The sequence below is a fragment of the Simochromis diagramma genome, unplaced genomic scaffold (genome assembly GCF_900408965.1).
Source record: "Simochromis diagramma unplaced genomic scaffold, fSimDia1.1 OVJJ01000507.1, whole genome shotgun sequence".
NCBI lineage: Eukaryota > Metazoa > Chordata > Actinopteri > Cichliformes > Cichlidae > Simochromis > Simochromis diagramma.
In genome coordinates, this window is record NW_024387321.1 from 252426 (window position 1) to 264045 (window position 11620).

Consider the following 11620-nt stretch of genomic DNA (forward strand, 5'->3'; position numbering starts at 1 on the left):
ACAGATTCAAGTTGCAGTTATTTACATGTCTTACCACCTTAAATCTTCACTCAAAGATAAGTATATAGGAATGACTGCCAAATTTATTTGCCACCGAAGCCGAAGGACGGCATCTGAATAAAACCTCTCTTGACATGCCTAGATGACATTAAAGCTTGGTTGGCTCTAAACTTTTTAAATTTGAATGAAAAGAAAACAGATTTGTTGGTGTTTGGACCCAGTGGCCCCTGTGAGTCCTCTTCTTTTCATTTGGAACCCCTGGAGGTATATTTTAAACCTGTTGTTACTGCCCAAGGTTTTAAGTTGGACCAGTCCATTTTTATCATTTAAGGCGACTGGCAAGAGTGAAATCTTTTCTTTCTAGGCAGCACTTTGAAACCGTGATCTATGCTTTTATTTCTTCCCCTGTGGACTACTGTAACGCACTTTATGTGGGGGTCAGTCAGTTGTTACTCTGACATCTGCAGCTGGTTCAAAATGTATATTGACAGTGCATATATAGGTGTATCATATATAAGAGACAAATGTTGTTCCTTCAGTATGTTGGCATTACTAAATTTGGCTCAATGCTTACATACATGTGTAAAAAGAAAATGTACAAGCTGTGATAACCGTTTCTGATAAAATGAAGAGTAGACTGATGTATTAAATATTCCTTTATTGGGTGAGAAAATCAGACCATGTCATAACTGCTTTACGTCATACAGAATAGATATCAGAGCCTTAAACAGGCTGACTTCTGCTAAATGGGTCAAACTGGGCAGAAAGTATACAAACACATAACATCCTTATAGAATATGATGTAACACTATAGATCAACTTACCTCAGAATATATAAAGCATATAAACAATTACAGCAATATGATGCAACAAACACAGCAGTGCTTCTAATCCAAAATACTCAAAGCTTCATAGAACTGAAACAAACATTTATTTTTAGCTCCATTCTGCTGCTGATACATACTTTAGGTTTCTGAACATTAAACTTGTTGCTGCCTTTCATAGTGTGTAACCTGAATGCCCTGAGTACTTTCTCCCACACTGAAAACACGGGAATGATAAAAATTATTTGAACATTACCTAATAAGACTGATTCAGGACAGGCAATTAGTTATTTTAAACTTTTCTAGCAGTCCTTCACAAACAGGGAACAGTCTGTCTATTCTCTCCATCTGTCAGCCGCTGCTGGCTCTTCCTCCTCCTCTTCCTCACATACTGCTGAGATTGTCCTGGTGGATCATCAGGGGTGCAAAGCCTCACAGATGATGTGCAGCAGTGGGTCCCTCAGTCTGTCCTCACTCTGGACACTTGCACGTGTCACACATAGAAATCAAATGTGTGATAAGCTGCAGGATTCAAACACAAATGTGACTTATAAATACATGTTCATACTTTTATTCCACAATCAGAGAGAAAGAAACAGAGAGAGAGTGCAGGACAGACAGACAGGTGACAGTCTCAGGTGTACACACTGCTACAAAACAGCACCAGAGAAGGAGGATTTAGTGTTTGTGTCATTACGAGTGCTAAACAAGAAGAGTTCCCAGATGGTACAGTGGACACATGTGTGACTCCTGTGATTAAAGCATCTTTCTTTCAGCTTAACGAGTGAACCGTCAGCTGACTGACATGACTGACTTTAATTACGCATAAAATCATCACATTCTCTGTAAGATTAAAGTCAGCTATTGAACGGCGAATATTTTGAAGTAAAGGCTTTAAAACCAAGTTAGTACAAACGTCGCTAATGTCACATAACTTTCCCGACATGTTGCCAACAGTAATGTTTTAATGTTTTTCATTATAAAAACATTTGCGCATAAATAAGTGACATAATATTCAGTACTTACTTCTGAAAGTTTACTCTTCGTCCGCTCCGCTTCCGCCGTTTTTTTCGGCAAAATTATCCACACCACCGCCGCGCTATGAAGTCTGGGATATGTTGGGCCATGAAGGCTACACCGACCCATCCTTAAAATTCAGGGAAATTAAGGACGCATTTGAGGGCCGCATTTCGAGCAGCCTTTGAATTGGGACAGTCTTCGTCGTGTCGCTGTGACATAATCGGCCTTAAAATGCGGCCTTTAAGGCTGCAGACCCCAAATCCGGTCATTGGTACTTCCTGTCTTGTGTAGTTACTAGGTAACAAAAGCTCAACACTGCCCCTAGCGTCCTGGAGCACTTCCGTTGTGTTTTGGAATTTGCATGTGTTTTGGGGTATGCGTGTGTTTTGGATTTTGCATGTGTTTTGGAGTTTGCGCGTGTTTTGGAGTTTGCATGTGTTTTGTATTTTGCACGTGTTTTGTATTTTGCACGTGTTTTGTATTTTGTACGTGTTTTGGATTTTGCACGTGTTTTGTATTTTGTACGTGTTTTGGAGTTTGCGTGTGTTTTGGATTTTGCACGTGTTTTGTATTTTGTATGTGTTTTGGATTTTGTACGTGTTTTGGATTTTGCACGTGTTTTGTATTTTGTATGTGTTTTGGATTTTGTACGTGTTTTGGATTTTGCACGTGTTTTGTATTTTGTACGTGTTTTGGAGTTTGCGTGTGTTTTGGATTTTGTAAGTGCTTTGGAGTTTGCGTGTGTTTTGGATTTTGCACGTGTTTTGGATTTTGTACGTGTTTTGGATTTTGCATGTGTTTTGTATTTTGCACGTGTTTTGTATTTTGCATGTGTTTTGGATTTTGTAAGTGTTTTGGAGCTTGCATGTGTTTTGGAGTTTGTAAGTGTTTTGGATTTTGCAAGTGTTTTGGAGTTTGTACGTGCTTTGTCTCTAGGGGCCACCGTACAGAATACATTTTGGGGCATGTATTCTGTATTCTGTAATGGAATACATTTTAAAAGTAATCTTCCCAACACTGTTTATAGATACCGTTACAATAACTTAGTGACACTGCTCCTGCTCCCCTGTACATAAACACATAAACATTGCAGATGGTATAAATGTGTTCACAGGCAAATATCACATTGATAAACACTCATTCAGTTGAAGCTCGGCTGGACCATATGAACTGAGATTTGTCTCCTTCTCTTTTAAAACTCTTTAAGTTTTAAAAGTTTCCAATGATGCTCATGCTGCTTTTAATCTGCAGTTACGGTTTTATTTAGATCTTAATCAGCCACAACGACTCACATTTTCCTTCAGTGATATTTGTGAAACCCACAGAGCCGCACAAGAAGAACAAGTGAGACCAAAGTTTCCTGCAGAGATCACTGCTGTGGGGAGGACAGCACCGTCCTGCGAGTTACTGAGTGTCCTCCATACACTGCATTACATTACATTGACATCCTAGTTATAATATGTGTTATATGAGTATTTTTAATGAAAAGATCAAACATAATATATGCAAATCTGTTTTATAATGAAGGTCTACTAGTCTGAGCGCTTGTGTAGAACCAGCAGCTGGATTCCAGTGGTTGGACTGGTGGATTACTTCATGAGTAGATGCCATTTTGGTCAGATGGAAACTCTGAAAACACAAAAACACAAAGTTCAAACAATAAGAGACCAGTCACAGTTCAAATAATGTAAAGGTTATTCAGGGGCAGATCTTTAGCGAGGAAACAAAGAACAAAGAAGTCTTACAGCCAAACTGTCACAAATAAGGTTTTAGTGTGAAAGAGAGTTTGGTTTGTGTTGCAGTAGATGCTGCTGCTAATGTACAGAACAGGACACTTTACAGAGTGTTCAGTGTTTGCGTTCAGTTCAAACTCACAGAAATGAAAGCAAAAATCTGAAAATAGTTTATTCTGATCAGCTTGAATACAAATCTTTAAATGAAGTAGCAAAAAAGCTGCAACTGACCAAAGAGTGAAGAATGAGTAGGCCGTGAACTCTCGCCTCCGTTTTGGCAGCCTGTGGTTTTATACTTTCACATGCCTTCACTTCAAACCGTTTCACAAAGTTCACACCACTTCCTGTACTCACACTGAATGCTAACATTGGTCTAACAACCCATTAAATATGAGCATAAACCCTGAGAGCCTGGCCTCAGCTTCATTTCTTATATTGTTATGTGCTGTTAATAACAATGAGACCATTGACAATTCATCTTCAACTTAATCGTTCAGAAAATTAACTTACCCACAGCAAGAGATTTAGTCACCTTTTTGGTGACCATAAAGTACAGATTTTCCTTCAGTTCCCAAAATAAAAAACACTTTATAGCAGGGGTGAGGGAACGCCAGGCCTCAAGGGTGTCCCTGCAGGTTTTAGATGTGTCCTTGATCTAACACAGCTGATTTAAATGACTAAATTACCTCCTCAACATGTCTTGTAGTTCTCCAGAAGCTGGTAATGAACTAATCATTTTATTCAGGTGTGCTGACCCAGGGTGAGATCTAAAACCTGCAGGACACCGGCCCTCGAGGCCTGGAGTTCCCCCACCGCTGCTTTAGAGTTTCCCATTAATCCGAATTCTTTCAGCATCAGTAAAGCGATCAGCGTGGTTGTTCACCCACGTGTTACGATAATGTTTAACATCCAGACAATGATGATTTGTGAGGTTTGGCTTATATGCAATGCCCTGTCTGAAGTATTTAACAAAAAAAAACAAAAACAAAAGAAAAACACCTAAAACAAGAACTAATAAATTACAAAATTTACTTAATTCCGAGGTTTAATGAAGTCAGTCTAGCTACTGTACCTATAATGCAGTCTGGTAGCTAGCCACAGCGCTATGTTGAGGCTAATATAAACATGTTAACATAGTGAAGATGGAAAATGAGAATTAAATGAGAGACAAATTCCATCATGTATTAGAATTAAAAATCAATTAATCCTAGTTCATCATCACCACACTGGTTGCTGTGCATGTTAACTGTGATAGTACCATAGCCCTGTCCTTATTTATACTGGTGCTTGACCTTATTTATTTATGCTGTTTGCTATATAAAGAGCAACTGTTATGTGACGGTTGTGTGCAGGCAGGAAAAGGACCCAAGGTGCAGACTCCAGAGACAAACGTAAACAGCTTTAATGCTGAACTCAAACAGAACAAAAGTAAGAATCCAAATAACTTACACAGACAGCCAAAACACACAGCTAGATAAGGGTAGATCACAACACAGACACAGAGGGAGCAATCAGGGAATGGGTAACAGGAGGGAAACACAGCTGGGGCAAATCAGGGCTAACGAGACAAGGGGAAGCAAAACCAGATACATTAACATCAGACAAGGACCTTCAAAATAAAACAGGAAACATGACACAGACTGAACTAAAGACACAGACTCACACGCACTGCAACAGAGGGAACAGAGACGTGGGACCAGGGCAGACACAGACACTGACTGGACACGGGGATATAGCAACTAAGGATACACAGAGACGCGAACTAGACAAGGGAATACAGCTGACAGGGGAGACAGAGCAACTAGAGAAGACAGAGACATAAACCATAAGACAGAACTCAAAGAAACCAAAGACTAGAAATGATAAATGATATAATAAACTCAAAAACCCTGGGTCAACGACCCAGGCATCCTAACAGCAACTGTACCTCTGGGCTTTTTTGGTCCCTATCAGCACTGTTGTCTTAAAATGTCTTTTTAGCATCACACATTATTGCAGTGGAAACAGAAAATAGCTGCTATGGTTTTACATGTCTTAAAGGCCTGATGTCATCTGTGAAACTTATGAAGAGCCTTTGAAACGTCATGTGTTCTCTTTTTGTATAATTTTTTTATCATGCCTTATGGAGCTTGCTCATTTCCCATGTAAGCTAAAGAAGTAGACGTTTCTTTGGATAAAGAGCAGCTGTACCTCTGCGCCTGTTTGGTCTGCTGTCTCTTCTCACTGATGAGTAGACTGTAGCTGGATCACACTCTGCACAATAAAACACATGCGGAGGTCAGATAGTGAATCTTATAATATACTTATAATATACTGTCAGTATACAGGATGTGTGTTAAAAGACTTATCTCTTGCTGTCTATTTAAGAGCCTTAAATAGTTCTGTTTTCTTGTTCTTTACAAATATTCAACATCCAGTGATTACAGCTCACTGAAAGACCTTATAAGCATTTTCTTTGGTAAACTAAACTAGACTTTGCTGGGAGGAAATAGTGCCTCTCTGGTTAGTTAGTTAATTAGTTAGTTAGTTAATTTATTTCAAACATGTAAACAATATACAGGCACATTTAGTAAAGAAAATAAGAGAGAGAAAAAATAAGATGCAAAAGTCAATAGATTTCAACATTGCTTCTGGTCTGAGTCAGTTACATGTTGAACGGGAGTGGGAAGAAGTACACACTTATTTAATCCCACCCCTTTGCCATAACTTATCAGTTAATATTTAGTCAGCTTCATTAGTGATGTAATCTGTAATAACAATAGTGAGAAGATTTCTGATATAATATATACTATAATATCACATCATGAAACATTTTAAATAGAGACATTCACTTCATTTCAATGTTTTCCCTTTCTTTATAGATTGAGAAGATCACATTTTTATAACTTTTATGTTTGGACATTGCTTTAATTCCATATTCAGACTGTTCCATAGTTTCACTCCATGAATAGAAACACAAAAGCTTTTTCTTGTAGTACGCACCTTCCCTGTTTTGAAGTTACAAAAACCCCTTAAAATATAACTTACTTATTTCAAAAAACATACTCTGAATATTACCTGGCAGTTCCTTATTTTTTGCTTTGAATAGAATTGAGCTCAGAGTTGAAAAACAACAACAACAACAACAACAACAAAAGCCCCCTAAATGAAAGAGGATGTAGATAAACACATGTACAGTGTAGGAGCCATAATTGAATGTATTGAATTTTGATGATCACTGGGTTTTTATTTGTTTGGTTGTTATGGGAGTCACGTGGGTGCTAGCGGTGACATAAATGGGCGTTGTCAGTCTGTCATTCACTGGTTTTGATTTTGACAGAGAGGAGGGCTGGGTAGCCGTAGTTTTTGTTGACCGCTGCACAACATGTTTCGCTTCGTTATATTAGAGCCTGTGACGTTGTAGGAGTCTGAATCAGGAGCCGATGACATTACTCTGTAAACTCTCAAAGCACTTTAATAAACAAGCAAACAATTCCACCTCTCGCATTATTGCGTAAAGTTGACAGCGCGTCAGGCAAATAGGCAGGCTTCATCCCCGGCCTCTAGCGACTGTGGAAGTCGCTACATACAGACTTCTTGTTTCTATAACAAAGCCTTGAGGCAGCTGCCACAGTGCTCAGGGGGAGCCAGGCCTCGTAATGCATGTATTTCTATGGAGGCAGAGATCTGAATGCATATTTAAAAATTGTCAGAGACCATTTCAATGGTTTCAAACTAAACTGTTCACCTGATGTTGACTTTAAAGGACTTTAGATACTAGTTGTGTGTCTGAGGCAAAACACTGTTATTTTACTTTTTACGTATGCATATTCACAACCGGTGAAAGTTCTAAGCTACAAGTACAGTCAACCTGATCTGAAAAATTAAATACTACAAGTTCATGCTGTGTAATTATGCGGTGAGTGAACCACATTAAGAATAGGTTGTTCAACATTTGCACAAAATTGTACATGTCCTGTGTGTTAAACCATTTTCAGTTAAATAAAGGACACAAGGGAGATCAGTTTGAGAACAGAAAAAAACGCCTCAGCACATGAATCATCACACCTCACAACATAGAAGACACAAGCTTCGAAGGCGTTTGGTGGGGGTGGGGGGTGAGTGTAGGTCTGTGTCAGTGTACATGTGTATGTGTGTGTGTGTGTGTGTGTGTGTGTGCGCGTGTGTTCCGTGTTCAACCGAGAGAACGTGTCCCTTCACCCGGTTAAGCAAAAGTCAACAATCTTCGATCAACACAGGTGGCCTTGAAGGAGGTACAAAGAGTTCTGACAACAATCCTGTTATCATGGAGAATTTTGTTGTTCCAGTCAGTTTCAACCTTGCCACCCTTTTATCGCCTTTGGGCTTTTGGAGTCTTGACCTGACTTTTAAAAAATAATTAGAAAAAAAGCTCTATGCTGCTAAAAAAAAAAAAAAAAAAAAGATATTTGCAAAATTCTGCCTAAATATGTATTTTACCTGGTTAAAGTGTGTGGCCAGGCGTGGTCTGCAGCGCCGCTGCAGGGGAGGCGGACGCACCTGAGCGGCACCCGCAATCACTTGTCGCCGCCTTAAAGTCTGTGCTCTCTATGCTCTTGTGTTGTCGGGCTGTGAGCTGAAAAGCTACAGCCCATTGTATGCATACAGCCACTGTGTGTGAAAAGTGGTCACTAAAGAGATGCTGAAAAGCGTGTTAATGGAAACATCGTCGGGTCTGTCGTGACATGTGTACAATAAGACTTATGGTCCCGAACCTCTGCGAACAGCGTCTGTAGATCGGGGCTGTACGAAGTCACTTTCATCTTTACGCAGAACTGTAAGCTGTCATCTGGGAGGCGTGAGCGGTGTTTGTTTTTAACATAGTTCACGGTGGAGAACAGCTGCTGACATAATGTGGATCCGAAGGTCCATAATTAACCTACCTGGGGTTGAAAGTCTCGATAAATGCACGGCGTTTCGGCGGGTATACCGGCTTCCACGAGTGTGACGCTTATTTTGAGCGATGAAAAAATTATAAAATAATTTTATTTTATATTTCAATATCACAATAATCTTCCAATTTAGAACTACAAGTTAAAAAAAAAAAACTAAACACAAATAAAATACACTTCAGCTAAATACTTCTAATTTATTTTCCCAAACCACCTGGAGTCGCAGTACAAGGACTAAAGAGCCGCAGGTTGCCAACCCCTGGCCTATGGGAAGCATGTATAATGTAAACAGAATTGGTCCTAGCACTGAACCCTGTGGAACTCCATAATTAACCTCAGTGTGTAAAGAGGACTCTCCATTTACATGTACAAATTGGAGTCTATTAGATAGATATGATACAAACCACTGCAGTGCAGTACCTGTAATACCTACAGCATGTTCTAATCGCTCTAATAGGATATTATGGTCGACAGTATCGAACGCTGCACTAAGGTCTAGCAGGACAAGCACAGAGGTGAGTCCACTGTCAGAGGCCATAAGAAGACCATTTGTAACCTTCACTAAAGCTGTTTCTGTGCTGTGATGAGCTCTGAAACCTGACTGAAACTCTTCAAATAAGCCATTCCTCTACAGATGATCTGTTAGCTGTTTGACAACTACTCTTTCAAGGATTTTTGATATGAAAGGAAGGTTGGAGATTCCAAGGTCTCAGTACTGACCTGGATGTTCATGGACTTAAAAACCTTTGCAGGATCTTAACATTTTTTTTGAGTCTGTGTGTCTTGTGGGGCGCCATATTAAATTATTTTCTTGTTCTATACAAATATTTACCATCCAGTGATTACTGATTAAAGCATGGAGCTCACTTAAAGACTTGTAGCATTTTCTTTGCACAAATTGTACTTGTCCTGTGTGTAAAGATCTTCACGATTAAATAACACGAGTAACTTTATGACTACTGATGCTTTCTAGCTCACATTAATTTTTAGGTGAACAGTTCAACCCTTTGGGAAGTACACTTGATTCCTTTTCACTGATTAAAGAGCAGCTGTACCTCTGGGCCTTTTTGGTCTGATGTCTGTTTGTCCACAACTGATATTGTCTGCTCTCACTGATGAGTAGACTGTAGCTGGATCACAATCTGCACAATAAACCACACAAAGGTCATCAGTGCTGATAGTGAAGCTTATAAAAAACAGTCAGTATTCAGGATGTGTGTCAAAAAAAAAAGAGTTATTATTTCCCAGGTAGCATCATGAAAAGATTTCTTAGAAACTGCCTAGAAGCCCTGTGGTTGCTTTATCTGTTTCAGACAAACACCCACCTGTTGTTTCTGGTGATTGACACCAGAAGAAAACACATTTTACTGCAAAGTACCACGTAGACCCACACTTTGTCACGCTATATGCACACTATCATCAGCACTCAGTCATACAGAAAATATGCATTATCAATCTAAATTTTACTGAATGATTTTCATGCAGGTTTCCATGAACTTTATCGACACTGTGTCTATTTAATGGAGAAAGAGTCATTTAAAAGTTCTATTCTCATGTTTTATACAAAAACTGTGACCATGAGTCCATTACATAATTATTTAACATACGTTAGAAAAATTGTCTTGCATGTTTGGTAATAACTAATAATGTCTCGTCCTACTTTTGAATAGACTGTTTGGTCCCTATCAGTACTGTGGTGTAACATGTCTTTTCACATCACACATCAGTTCAGTGGAAACAACAAGCTGCTGTGGTTTCACAGGTCTTAAACTGCAAAACTATTTCTGTTGTTGAAGGACAATTTGACAGGCAGACAACACATGAGGTTCATTTACTTTAAAGAGGATTTAATGGAAAGGCCTAATGTCATCTACGCAACTAATAAAGAGCATTCAATGAGTCTCTTGTTTTGTATAATTTTTTTTTACCATCCCTCATGGAGCTGCCTCATTTCTTATGTAAGCTAAGCTACACATCCAAACAAGTAGACTTGATTTCCTTTGAATAAAGTGCAGATGTACCTCTGCGCCTGTTTGGTCTGATGTCTGTTTGTCCATAACTCATGCTGTCTCTTTCCACCGATGTGTAGATTGTAGCTGGAGCACACTCTGCACAATAAAACACATACAGAAAACATGACAGAAGTTAGTGATGCTTATAAAAGTATAGAAAGTATACATGCTTTGTGTTTTAAAAAAAGGACTTATTATTTCCCATGTATCACTATGAGAAGACTCAGCAGGTTTCAGACACTCTGTGGTAATCTTATTTGTTAGAGAGAAACACCAAAAATTTGTCCTTTTTGGGGTTTTCCATAATTAACAGCAGAATAAAAACACAGACTAAATCAGACTATATTGATACTATCATCACCACTGTGGTAACAAGCTATTCTTTATCTACACACATGAGTTCGGAAGAAACAACAGGGAGAAGTAGCTGCTGTGGTTTTGCATGCAAAGTTTAAAATATGCAAAACTATTAATGTTCTAAGATTTGTATGTCTAGTTAAATGACAATTCTTATTGGGCTGTAGGTGTTAATGTGAGGTAATCTTAGTGTGTTAAAGTTAAAGACTGATTTCTGGTTTGAACACTCACCAGTCTTATATTCACATAATATTGACAGTAAGTGGAATTTGATATGTTTAGAATGAATGCTAGAATTGTGCAGCTCCTTTTTGCAACTGACTCATGAAGACTTCCCACTATGCAGCAACATACGCACAAAACTGCAACTAGAATCTAGAACCAAAGGTGAATATTATGTTATTTTTAAAACAATAACTCTATGAACTACAAAAAAAATTAAAAAATTCCATCAGGGCTGTTTTCTGATATTGGGTGGTTTGCAGACAAAAATAAATGAGAGAGGTCTGAGATAGTTTGAACATGTGTAGAGGAGGAATGGTGGATATGTTTGACAAAAGATGTTGAAGATGGAGCCAAGCAGGAGAAAAGAGGATAACACATAAGATTCATGGATGTAGTGAAGGAAAATATTCAGAAGTTGGTGCTGTCAGGGTACGGATGCTAGGGATAGGGTAAGATGGAAATAAGAGAAGAGTAACCTCCTGTTCTTTCCAAAGAGAAGAGATAACTGAGAATGGTGAACATAAAGGCTAATTTCACTA